The 9,927-nt window shown below is 39.2% G+C and overlaps 1 long non-coding RNA gene across 1 annotated transcript; it reads left to right on the top strand.

The window, feature by feature from the left end:
- The first annotated feature begins 6,103 nt into the window (after window positions 1-6,103).
- On the top strand, window positions 6,104-9,710 carry LOC149838167 (uncharacterized). The gene is made up of 2 exons (XR_016432165.1): window positions 6,104-6,158; window positions 9,519-9,710. It is a non-coding gene; the product is annotated as an uncharacterized LOC149838167 (long non-coding RNA).
- The last annotated feature ends 217 nt before the right edge of the window (window positions 9,711-9,927 follow it).

Genomic DNA, 9,927 nt, shown 5'->3' with positions numbered 1-9,927 from the left:
ATGGAAAGGTGCATCCCTATTTCACAATGGCCATCGTCTTCCCCATCACCCGACCCTCCTCCTCTGTCCACCACCATCACCATCACTCCACCACCTTCCTTCACCCTTTCTACCCCCTCTGGTTGTGATCAGCGACATGCCGCTGGCCACTTCTTACTGGCGGAAGCCCCATCGGCCGGTCGGGAAACTCCCACCGGCCTCTCCCTCTCCGGTGGAGGTGGGTGGCTCGTCAACCCTAACCTCAACCCTTTACCTCCCAACAATGACACATTGTTGATTGTCGTGGGGGGTGAAGTGAACAGGTTTTGTGCTGAACCGGTTCACCTGGTTGTGGTTCTAGAACTGGTTCATACATCCAAAACCGGTTCCAAGCCCAAATAACACTCTCAACACCATATTTGACTTGAATCCAAACCTGACTCTCCCGTACCCAACTCTATCAAACCCTGTACTACCTAAAACACTCCAAATCAGCCTCAAAACCCTATAAATCAGAACCGACATGACTTAAAATCCGAGTCTTAAGCCAAACCATGATCACAATTCCAACCAAACCCATGATTTGACCTCAACCCTAATCCAATCCAATCCATGTCAAGACCGAACCTAGACTATAACCAAGCACCCAAAACATGTACAAGTCCCAAGATCCAAGCCTTGACCAAAAAGTAGAGAGTAATGGTTAGAGTATTGAATTTATGCTGGGTTTAGTAATAATTTGGTTTTTGAGTTCACAGGTCATGACTCATGGCCGAGATACATTCTTTGATTGGATTCTTGTAATGGAGCGAAACTTTCAGCAACACCAAATCCCATAGCATCAAAAAGTTCTCATAGCCATCATTACTTTTTGAGAAGTATCTATATGGTGGTGGATGGACGTGCAAGCCACTAATACTAATGGGAGTGAAGGTCTGCCAAACTGGATTGAGATGAAGCAATTGTTGCGGGTCAAGTTTGAAAAACCACCACCTTTCACTTTGGATTGAAAAGGTACCTCAACTCAGTTAATGACATGTTAGAAGCTAGCCCAAATGAACCCTCTCCAAAACCTTTCAAATGACTAAATCCAGTTGTTTTAGATTTGAATCCAAAATCTCTTAAAGAGGCCGAAGAATCCAATCTATTGGATCCATCCAAATTCATTTTAAAATCCATTACCCAGACTTCAATTAAACTTCAAGTCTTCAACTAAACCTTCTCCAACCCAATCTCCAGTAAACCCTCCTATATCTTGTTAGGTGTAAGAAAGAAGGGAGAGAAATTCAAAAAAAAAATGAGTTGTTTAGAGATAGAGGTCTTGATGAGGTGGAATAGTCCCATATTGCTTTTGCTTGAGTATTCTTAGGGCTTTATAAGCAACTAGTGAACTCATACACTTGTTCCTGAGAACAAGGGAGTGGGATGATCACCACACACATGCGCGCGCCCGCCCGCCGTGCCGGGTCGGGTCGGGTAATTGGCCCTTTAGGGCCATATCCAATCAAGACAAGTAACTTTTTACCCAAAGTTTCTTTGGATTCGGTAACGGATAACTAGTTGCCGGGCTGTTGAATGTTCTGAAAGTCGACTGCCCTTCGGTGTCTGATACTAACCCTGACCCTGCTGCAGTTACTGCGGCTGTAGAGTGGAAAGAAAAGGTCTGTACAACACATTGTTCAAATGTGTATTGTTCTTCGTCTACCACTGCTAAGGGTTTATGGGATCAACTTGACAAGAACTACAATACCGAAGACCAAGGTCTTGAAAAGTACTTCGTTGCCAAGTTTCTGAAATATCAGATGGTAGAAGGCAAGTCGGTCACTGAGCAGGCACACGAGTTTCTGCTACTGCTCCATAGTTTGGTTGAGGCTGAAATGAAACTTCCTGAGAAGTTTCAGGTTATGACCATCGTAGAGAAATTTCCTAAATCTTGGGTAGACTTCGGTATGTCTCTCAAGCACCGTAGAGGAAAAATTTCTCTAGATGATCTTATGGTAGCCATTGCCATTGAAGAGGAGCATAGGAGCCAGAAACAGATCGTAATGCCAACTGAACCGCCTAAGGTGAACATGATGACCGGAGCTTTTAAGGGCAAAGGACAAAAATCAAGAACTGCAGTGAAAAACCAGTTTAAACCTAAGGCCAAAATCCAGAAAAAGGCAAAGAACAAACCTTGCTGGAACTGTGTGCAGGTTGGGCACTGGGCTAAGGAATGTCCTTCCAAGAAGACCAAAGCTCATGGGACCACAGAAGGAACGCCTCAAGTCAACATGGTGACTGAGGTCGTTGGGACCAGTACTGGGTATGTTTCTGTTAACCCACAAATATATCACGTTTATGAGCCAACTGAGTGGCTGGTTGACACTGGGGCTAATGTGCACGTTTGTGCTGATAAGTCTGTCTTTGTCTCATACCAGGCTGCTGCAGGCAGATCCGTGACTATGGGCAATTCAACGGCTGCAAAGGTGTTAGGGATTGGACGCGTGGATCTGAAGTTTCCTTCAGGACGAGTTCTATCTTTACACAGAGTGCACCATGTGCCTGTAGTTAGAAGGAACATTCTTAGTGGTTCATGTCTTGTTAGAGAGGGTTATGAATTTAACTTTAAATGTAATAAAGTTGTTATTTTATATTCTGGAACTGTTATTGGCAAGGGGTATTTAGATGATGGTTTATTTAAAATTCGTGTTGAACATGTTTGCAGTGATAAATTAGAAAATGATGTTTCTTTTGACTCATTGTCTAATGTTGCTTATAACATAGAATCATCTGACTTATGGCATAATAGATTAGGTCATGTGAATTTCAACTCTGTGAAACGCATGATGAACTTGAAAATGATTCCTGAGCATTCCATTGATAAAACTAAAAAATGTGAAATTTGTGTGCAAGCAAAACAATGTAGGAAACCATTCCATACGATTGTTAGAGATTCTGAAATATTAGATCTGGTGCATACAGATATCTGTGAGTTTAATGGAGTGTTAACTAGAAATCATAAAAAGTATTTTATCACTTTTATAGATGATGGCACTAAATACTGTTATGTGTATCTGCTAAAATCAAAAGATGAAGCTTTTGATAAGTTTCTTAACTTTAAGAATGAAGCAGAAACACAAACTGGTAGAAAACTTAAAAGATTGAGGTCTGATAGAGGAGGAGAATATACCTCTAATAAACTCAATGAATATTGCAAATCTGTTGGAATAGTTCATGAGTTTACTGCTCCATATTCTCCTCAATCCAATGAGATTGCAGAAAGAAAGAATAGAACCCTAACTGACATGATAAATACTCTACTTGGGAGTTCTGGATTGCCTACCTATATGTGGGGGGATGCTCTGAATACGGCTTGCCATATTCTGAATAGAGTACCTTAGAAGCATAAGGATAGTAGCTCTTTCGAACTCTGGAGAAATAGGAAAGCTAGCTTAAAATACCTTAAAGTGTGGGGGTGCCTTGCTAAGGTACTTGTCCCAGAGCACAATAGGAAGAAGCTGGGTCCTAAAACAGTAGATGCTGTCTTTTTGGGTTATGTAGAGAACAACTATGCCTACAAGTTCTTAGTAATTAAGTCTGAGATATCTGGCATAGATGTTAACTCTATTGTAGAGCTTCGAGAAACTACATTCTTTGAGGATGTATTTCCCATGAAAGTTGGTGTATCTCAGAATCTGTCTTCTTTAGATATACCTTCAACTTCTGGTTCCATTCCCGAACATGTAGAAAGGATGACAGATGTTGGGGTAGAACCATCTTGTTCCCATCCTAGACCCAGTGAGTCTGAGGAAGTGGTTGAACCTAGAAGGAGCAAGAAACCAAGGATTACCAAGGATTTGGGAAGTGACTTTATCACTTACCTTATCGAAGATGATCCTCCCACTTTCCGAGATGCAATGGCTTCACCTGAAGCAAAGCATTGAAAAGATGCCATCAAAAGTGAAATGGACTCCATTATCTCTAATGGTACTTAGGAACTGGTTGACCTCCCTCGTGGTAGTTCCACAATTGGATGCAAGTGGATCTTTAAGAAGAAGTTGAAACCAGATGGATCCATTGACAAGTACAAGGCGAGACTGGTTGCCAAGGGGTTCAAACAAAAGGAGGGAATAGACTATTTTGATACTTATTCTCCGGTTACCCGGATGACCACTGTTAGAGTGCTTATTGCACTGGCTTCCATTTATGATCTCTCGGTCCATCAAATGGACGTGAAGACCGCTCACTACAAGAAAATTGTTAATTAGCGACGGAAATTAGCGACGGATTTTTCCCGTCGCTACATAGCGACAGATTAGCTAGAGATAGAATCTGTCGCTAATTCACGACGGATTAGCGAGGAAATGACTTTTATCGCTAATATGTCGCTACTTAGCGACAGATTAGCGACTACATATTTTTGTCGCTACTTTTTATTACAAGAACACCATTTTAGCGACGGATTTAGAGAGGGAACTCTGTCGTCGCTAATTAGCGACGGAGTAGCGACAGAATATATTCCGTCGCTTTTTTGGTATTTTGGTTTCGCGATGGCTTAGCGACGGAATTTTTCCGTCGCTAAGCCGTCGCAAAATGTCGCGTAAATCCCTAATCCCATCCCTCTTTCTCTTTTCCCTGTTTCGCTGTATTGCTCCCTCCCGCCGCCCGTCGGCTCTCGCCACCGTCCGGCCGCCGCCGCCGCTTCCCGTCCACCGCTCGCCAGCCGGCGCTCGCCAGCTGCCGCTCCCCGTCAATCTCCCACCACCGTTCGGCGACGCGCAGGTAATATTCTTCTTCTTCTTCTTCTTCTTCTTCTTCTTCTTCTAAACGCAGAGGGTACGCCCCTTCCCTGCCAGAAACGCAGAGGGTTTAACCCCCTGCCGTGCTTTCCGGCAGGGGGGGTCGACCCCCTGCCGGAAAGGCATGGGGGGTCGACCCCCTGCCGGAAACGCAGGGGGTCGACCCCCCTGCCGTAAAGGCACAGCAGGGGGTCAACCCCCCATGCCGGAACTGCCTTTCCGGCAGGGGGTTTAACCCCCTTCCCTGCCGGAAAGGCAGGGGGTTTAACCCCCTGCCGTGCTTTCCGGCAGGGGGGGTCGACCCCCTGCGTTATGCTGCCTAAGTGACTTGTCAAAAAAAAAATCTGTTTTTGAATGCCTATGCTGCCTATATGAATCGTTTGAAAAATAAAATCTGTAGTAGGAATAACATGCTGCCGATGTGTATTGCTTTTGAAAAAAACAATCTGTTATGAGATATATTATGTTGTCTATGTGAATTGGTTTCAAAAAAATCTGTTTTTTAATGCATATGCTGCCTATGTAAATCAGTTTGAAAAAAAAAATCTTTAGTAGGAATACTATGTTGCCTATGTGTTTGTTTGAAGAAAAAAAAATTGTTATGAGATACCTACGTTGCCTATGTGATCTGTTTTGAAAAGAATTTTTGTTATGGATACCTATGCTGCCCATGTGATCTCTTTTTAAAAAAAAAAAAGTTATTATGTGATCCCTATGTTGTCCATGTGATTAGCTTGAAAAAAAATTTGTAATATGTGTATATAAGATGTCCATATGGTTTTAAGTGTAGTTTGCATATATGTTGTCCATATGGATTTTAAGTTGAATTTTGTTTTGTAATGTATATATACAAGTTGTCCATGTTGTTCAATTTGTTAGTTTGTTAATGTCCACTGGTAGTTAGTTTTACTTCAATTTGTTTTCTTGAAATCTGGTTAGTTAGAGTATTTCAATCTATTAGTCTTTTATAATTATATTTTTCTTAGATAGATTGGTATTTAATGTTCTCACAATCAGTTAGTTAGATTAAAGCTATTTGAATTCTTTATGATAGTGGTGGTTAAACGGAGTTCACATCTTTTCTAGTAAACTAATTGATTGATTTACTATTCCTTTGCTAAGTAGTTCAGATTAGAAATTGTCTATGACTTTATGTTAGTCGACTGGTTCAACATGTTATAGCTGGTTTGTTAAATTAGCATCATCTAGTTAGATTTGGCTTAACATATATACTATTTTTCTTTTCTCTTCTTTCAATTAGTTAGAGTTGTTTTAATTTGTTTTAATGTTTTTTAGTTAGTGTTTCATCTTGTTTCATGATTAGTTAGTTTGTTACTTAATTTGTTTTGTTTTTGTGCAGATTTTTCAACGGAACCAACTCGTGCTCGGCCACCTGTGGTAAGTAAATGACAAAAACAATGCAAATCGGGTAAATACCCGTGGTGAGTAAGTGATGCAAACGTATCACATGTTATTTAATTTATTGAATGCAGCAGCACTTTATTGTTCACACACTCACTTAGTTGTTGATATCTAGGACTGCTTTGTTGGAGTTCGGAGATCATGCTGAGCATGATTTTAATGTAGAAATATGGAAGTGTTCTTATTTTTGGAGTACGGAGTCCATGCTAAGCATGGTAGTAGTTAGTGAGATATTGAAGTGTGTTTGCTGCAGGTACATGTTTGCCATTTATTTGATATGAATGATTATGATGTATTGCAATGTTTGATGTAATTGTATCCATGCTTGCATGTAGTTACTTTCAATTTGATTTTGACTTCCATGTGAAATTTTATAATAAAAGCATGCTTCAAATGATTGTATCATGTCATTAATAGTTTGCACATGAAAATATTAAGTTATCAATGCATGCATCAAAATTCTTGTTATTGTTTGACATAGTATATTGCATGATAAATTTGATATTTTCTTCATCGTAGCATTCTGATTGTTTTTTTCTTAATTCGTTAGGATACTATTCGTAACATCATACGACAGAATGACTGCAAACCGTGAATGAATGTACCGTAGGATAGTGGACAATGAGTTATCGCATGAATATATGGATGGTGTCGATAGTTTTATTGAATTTGCAACGGCGAGTGTCGGTACGGTAGATCCCACAGGTCGGATTAGGTGTCCCTGCAAGATTTGTAAGAATAATCGATTTGTAGAACCTCATGGCGTTAGACATCACCTATACAGGAAGGGTTTTGTGAGTGATTATCAGAACTGGACGTTTCATGGAGAAGAATTTAGAAACGATTTTGATGCACGGGTAAATGTGGTGCACGATAATCCATATACGAATTTGATATTTGATGCTGCAGGAACAGAACTGGGTTCTGCTATGAGTTCTAGTGATGTAAGAACTGCCGTAGATGAAGAATCACCAAACGATGCAGCTAGTAGATTTTATGATTTACTTAAAGATGCTGATGAGCCACTTTGGAACGGTTGTGAGAGTCACACTATCTTGTCTGCAGTTCTTCAACTAATGAATTTGAAGTCCGAGTATAATTTGAGTCAATCATGTTTTGATCGTTTGTGCATGATTGTGAAGAGTATGTTGCCTAAAGATGAGAAATTGCCACAAAATTTCTATCGTGCGAAAGTTATGGTCAACGCTCTAGGTATGGGTTACAAAAAGATTGATGCTTGTCCAAATCACTGCATGTTGTATTTCAAGGAGCAAGAAAACGACATATCATGCCCGTCATGTGGGCATCCTCGGTTCAAGCCAAAGACAAGAGGCAATGGTAGCACGAGATCAAAGGAAGTTTCATATAAGTCGCTCCGCTACTTTCCTATCACTACTAGATTGCAGCGATTGTATATGTCTTCAAAGACAGCTAAACACATGAGATGGCATGCAAATAAAGTTCGACACGATGAAAACAAGATCACGCATCCTGTTGACGCTGAAGCTTGGAAGCACTTTGATCGTACTCATCAGAACTTCGCAATGGAAGTGCGAAATGTTAGACTCGGTCTATGTACAGATGGATTTAATCCATTTGAGGGTAGATCAACTCCATACTCATGCTGGCCAGTATTTATAAGTATTGTTGCAAATTTGTGTACTAAATCTTTTGTCATTTAACTTCGCAGGAAGCAGAAAAAGGAGGCAGTGTACCATATAAGGATGTGTTTGTAGAAACACATAAACGGAAGACCACGGGAGTCTTCGTATCAGAGAAGGCGAGAACGACAACGGTATGTATTAATTCTATTAATAATCATTGCAATATATATATATATGCAAGTTATCATAATGTTATCATTAATTATTAATGAATACTTTAAACATTATTTTGTAGGAGGCATATGAGCAACAGATGGTAGAGCGATATGGCGAAGACGCTACTCAGCATCCATCATTTGATCCTACAGCATGGGTGACTGCAGCAGGTGAACCCAAAAAAGGTCGCATGTTCGGGTTTGGGAGTAATATGAACACTTCACCAGTTATTGGTTCTTCCAGTTACGGCTCACCGACTTCTTGCGCCGACATAAGCTCCAAGCAGCCGACTATTCTTTCCGGTGATGATGTATGCGAGATCATTAATGAATCACTGAATAACTACTTCCAATACACCGTCGCCCCCTTTCTCCGAAATGAGATCAAGGCCGCTGTTCAGGATAGGGGATCTTCGATTCCAGGTCCCTCTCAGGTATAATCACATATATAGTTTTTTTGACTGTCTTAAAGCACATATGAGTATGGTAGAATCACATATAGAGTTTTTCTAGATGCCTTAGAACATATATGAACATACTATAATCACATATTCAATTTTTTTACTGCCTTAGCACACATATGAGCATGATAGAATCACATATAAAGTTGCTTTGCCTGCCTTAGAGCACATATGAGCATGCTATATTCACATATTCAATTTTTTTACTGCCTTAGCACACATACGAGCATGATCGAATCACATATATAGTTTTTTGCCTGCCTTAAAGCACATCTGAGCATGGTAGAATCACATATAGAGTTTTTTTATATGCCTTAGAACACATATGAACATGCTATAATCACATATTCAATTTTTTGACTGCCTTAGCACACATATGAGCATGATAGAATCACATATATATATATATATTTAACTTTTTGTCTGTCTTAGAGCACATATGAGCATGATAGAATCACATATAAAGTTTTTTTTATTGCATTAGAACACATAAGCATGCTATAATTACATATTCAGTTTTTTTACTGCCTAAGAACACATATGAGCATATTATAATCACATATTCTGTTTTTTGACTGCCTTAGCACACATATGAGCATGCTATAATAACATATAGAGTTTTTTAACTGCCTTAGAACACATATGAACATGTTATATATCATTTATGATAGAATCACATATAAAATTTTTGGCTTTGCCTGCCTTAGAGCACATATGAGCATGCTATATTCACATATTCAATTTTTTTACTGCCTTAGCACACATACGAGCATGATCGAATCACATATATAGTTTTTTGCCTGCCTTAAAGCACATCTGAGCATGGTAGAATCACATATAGAGTTTTTTTATATGCCTTAGAACACATATGAACATGCTATAATCACATATTCAATTTTTTGACTGCCTTAGCACACATATGAGCATGATAGAATCACATATAGAGTTTTTTTATTGCCTTAGATCACACATGAGCACATGATAGAATCACATATAGTGTGTAATTTATTTCATTATATTTTGTTTATCAATACTGACTGTTCTTTTCTTGTGTAGGCTGCTAGCGATAATCAGGGTAGTGGAGCTGAAGGGACAGATAAAGACAATGAACAAGAAGACGCACAAAATCTTGGCGATGATTAGAAGACTGTGTTGAAGAAGTTCTATTTTTTTTATTTTTCCTAATTGTAATTATTGAATTGTAAATAATTAAACTTCTTAGTTTTAAGGTAGAACGATTAATTATTATAGATACTTGTTATATGAATTTTTTTGTGTGGTTTGTTTTTTATTTACAGGAAATATAAATTGTACAAGAAATATAAATTGTACAGTTCTCGGTAATTAATTTTTAAATAATTTTTTTGATTTTTTTTCGTTTTTGCGACGGATTAGCGACGGATGATTCCGTCGCTATTCATATTAATCTAGCGACGACTTAGCGACGGAATTAAATCCGTCGCCA

The sequence above is a fragment of the Nuphar pumila genome, chromosome 5, assembly GCF_984573655.1.
Source record: "Nuphar pumila chromosome 5, dmNupPumi1.hap1.1, whole genome shotgun sequence".
Classification (NCBI taxonomy): Eukaryota; Viridiplantae; Streptophyta; class Magnoliopsida; order Nymphaeales; family Nymphaeaceae; genus Nuphar; species Nuphar pumila.
This window is presented reverse-complemented; position numbering and strand designations above follow the sequence as displayed.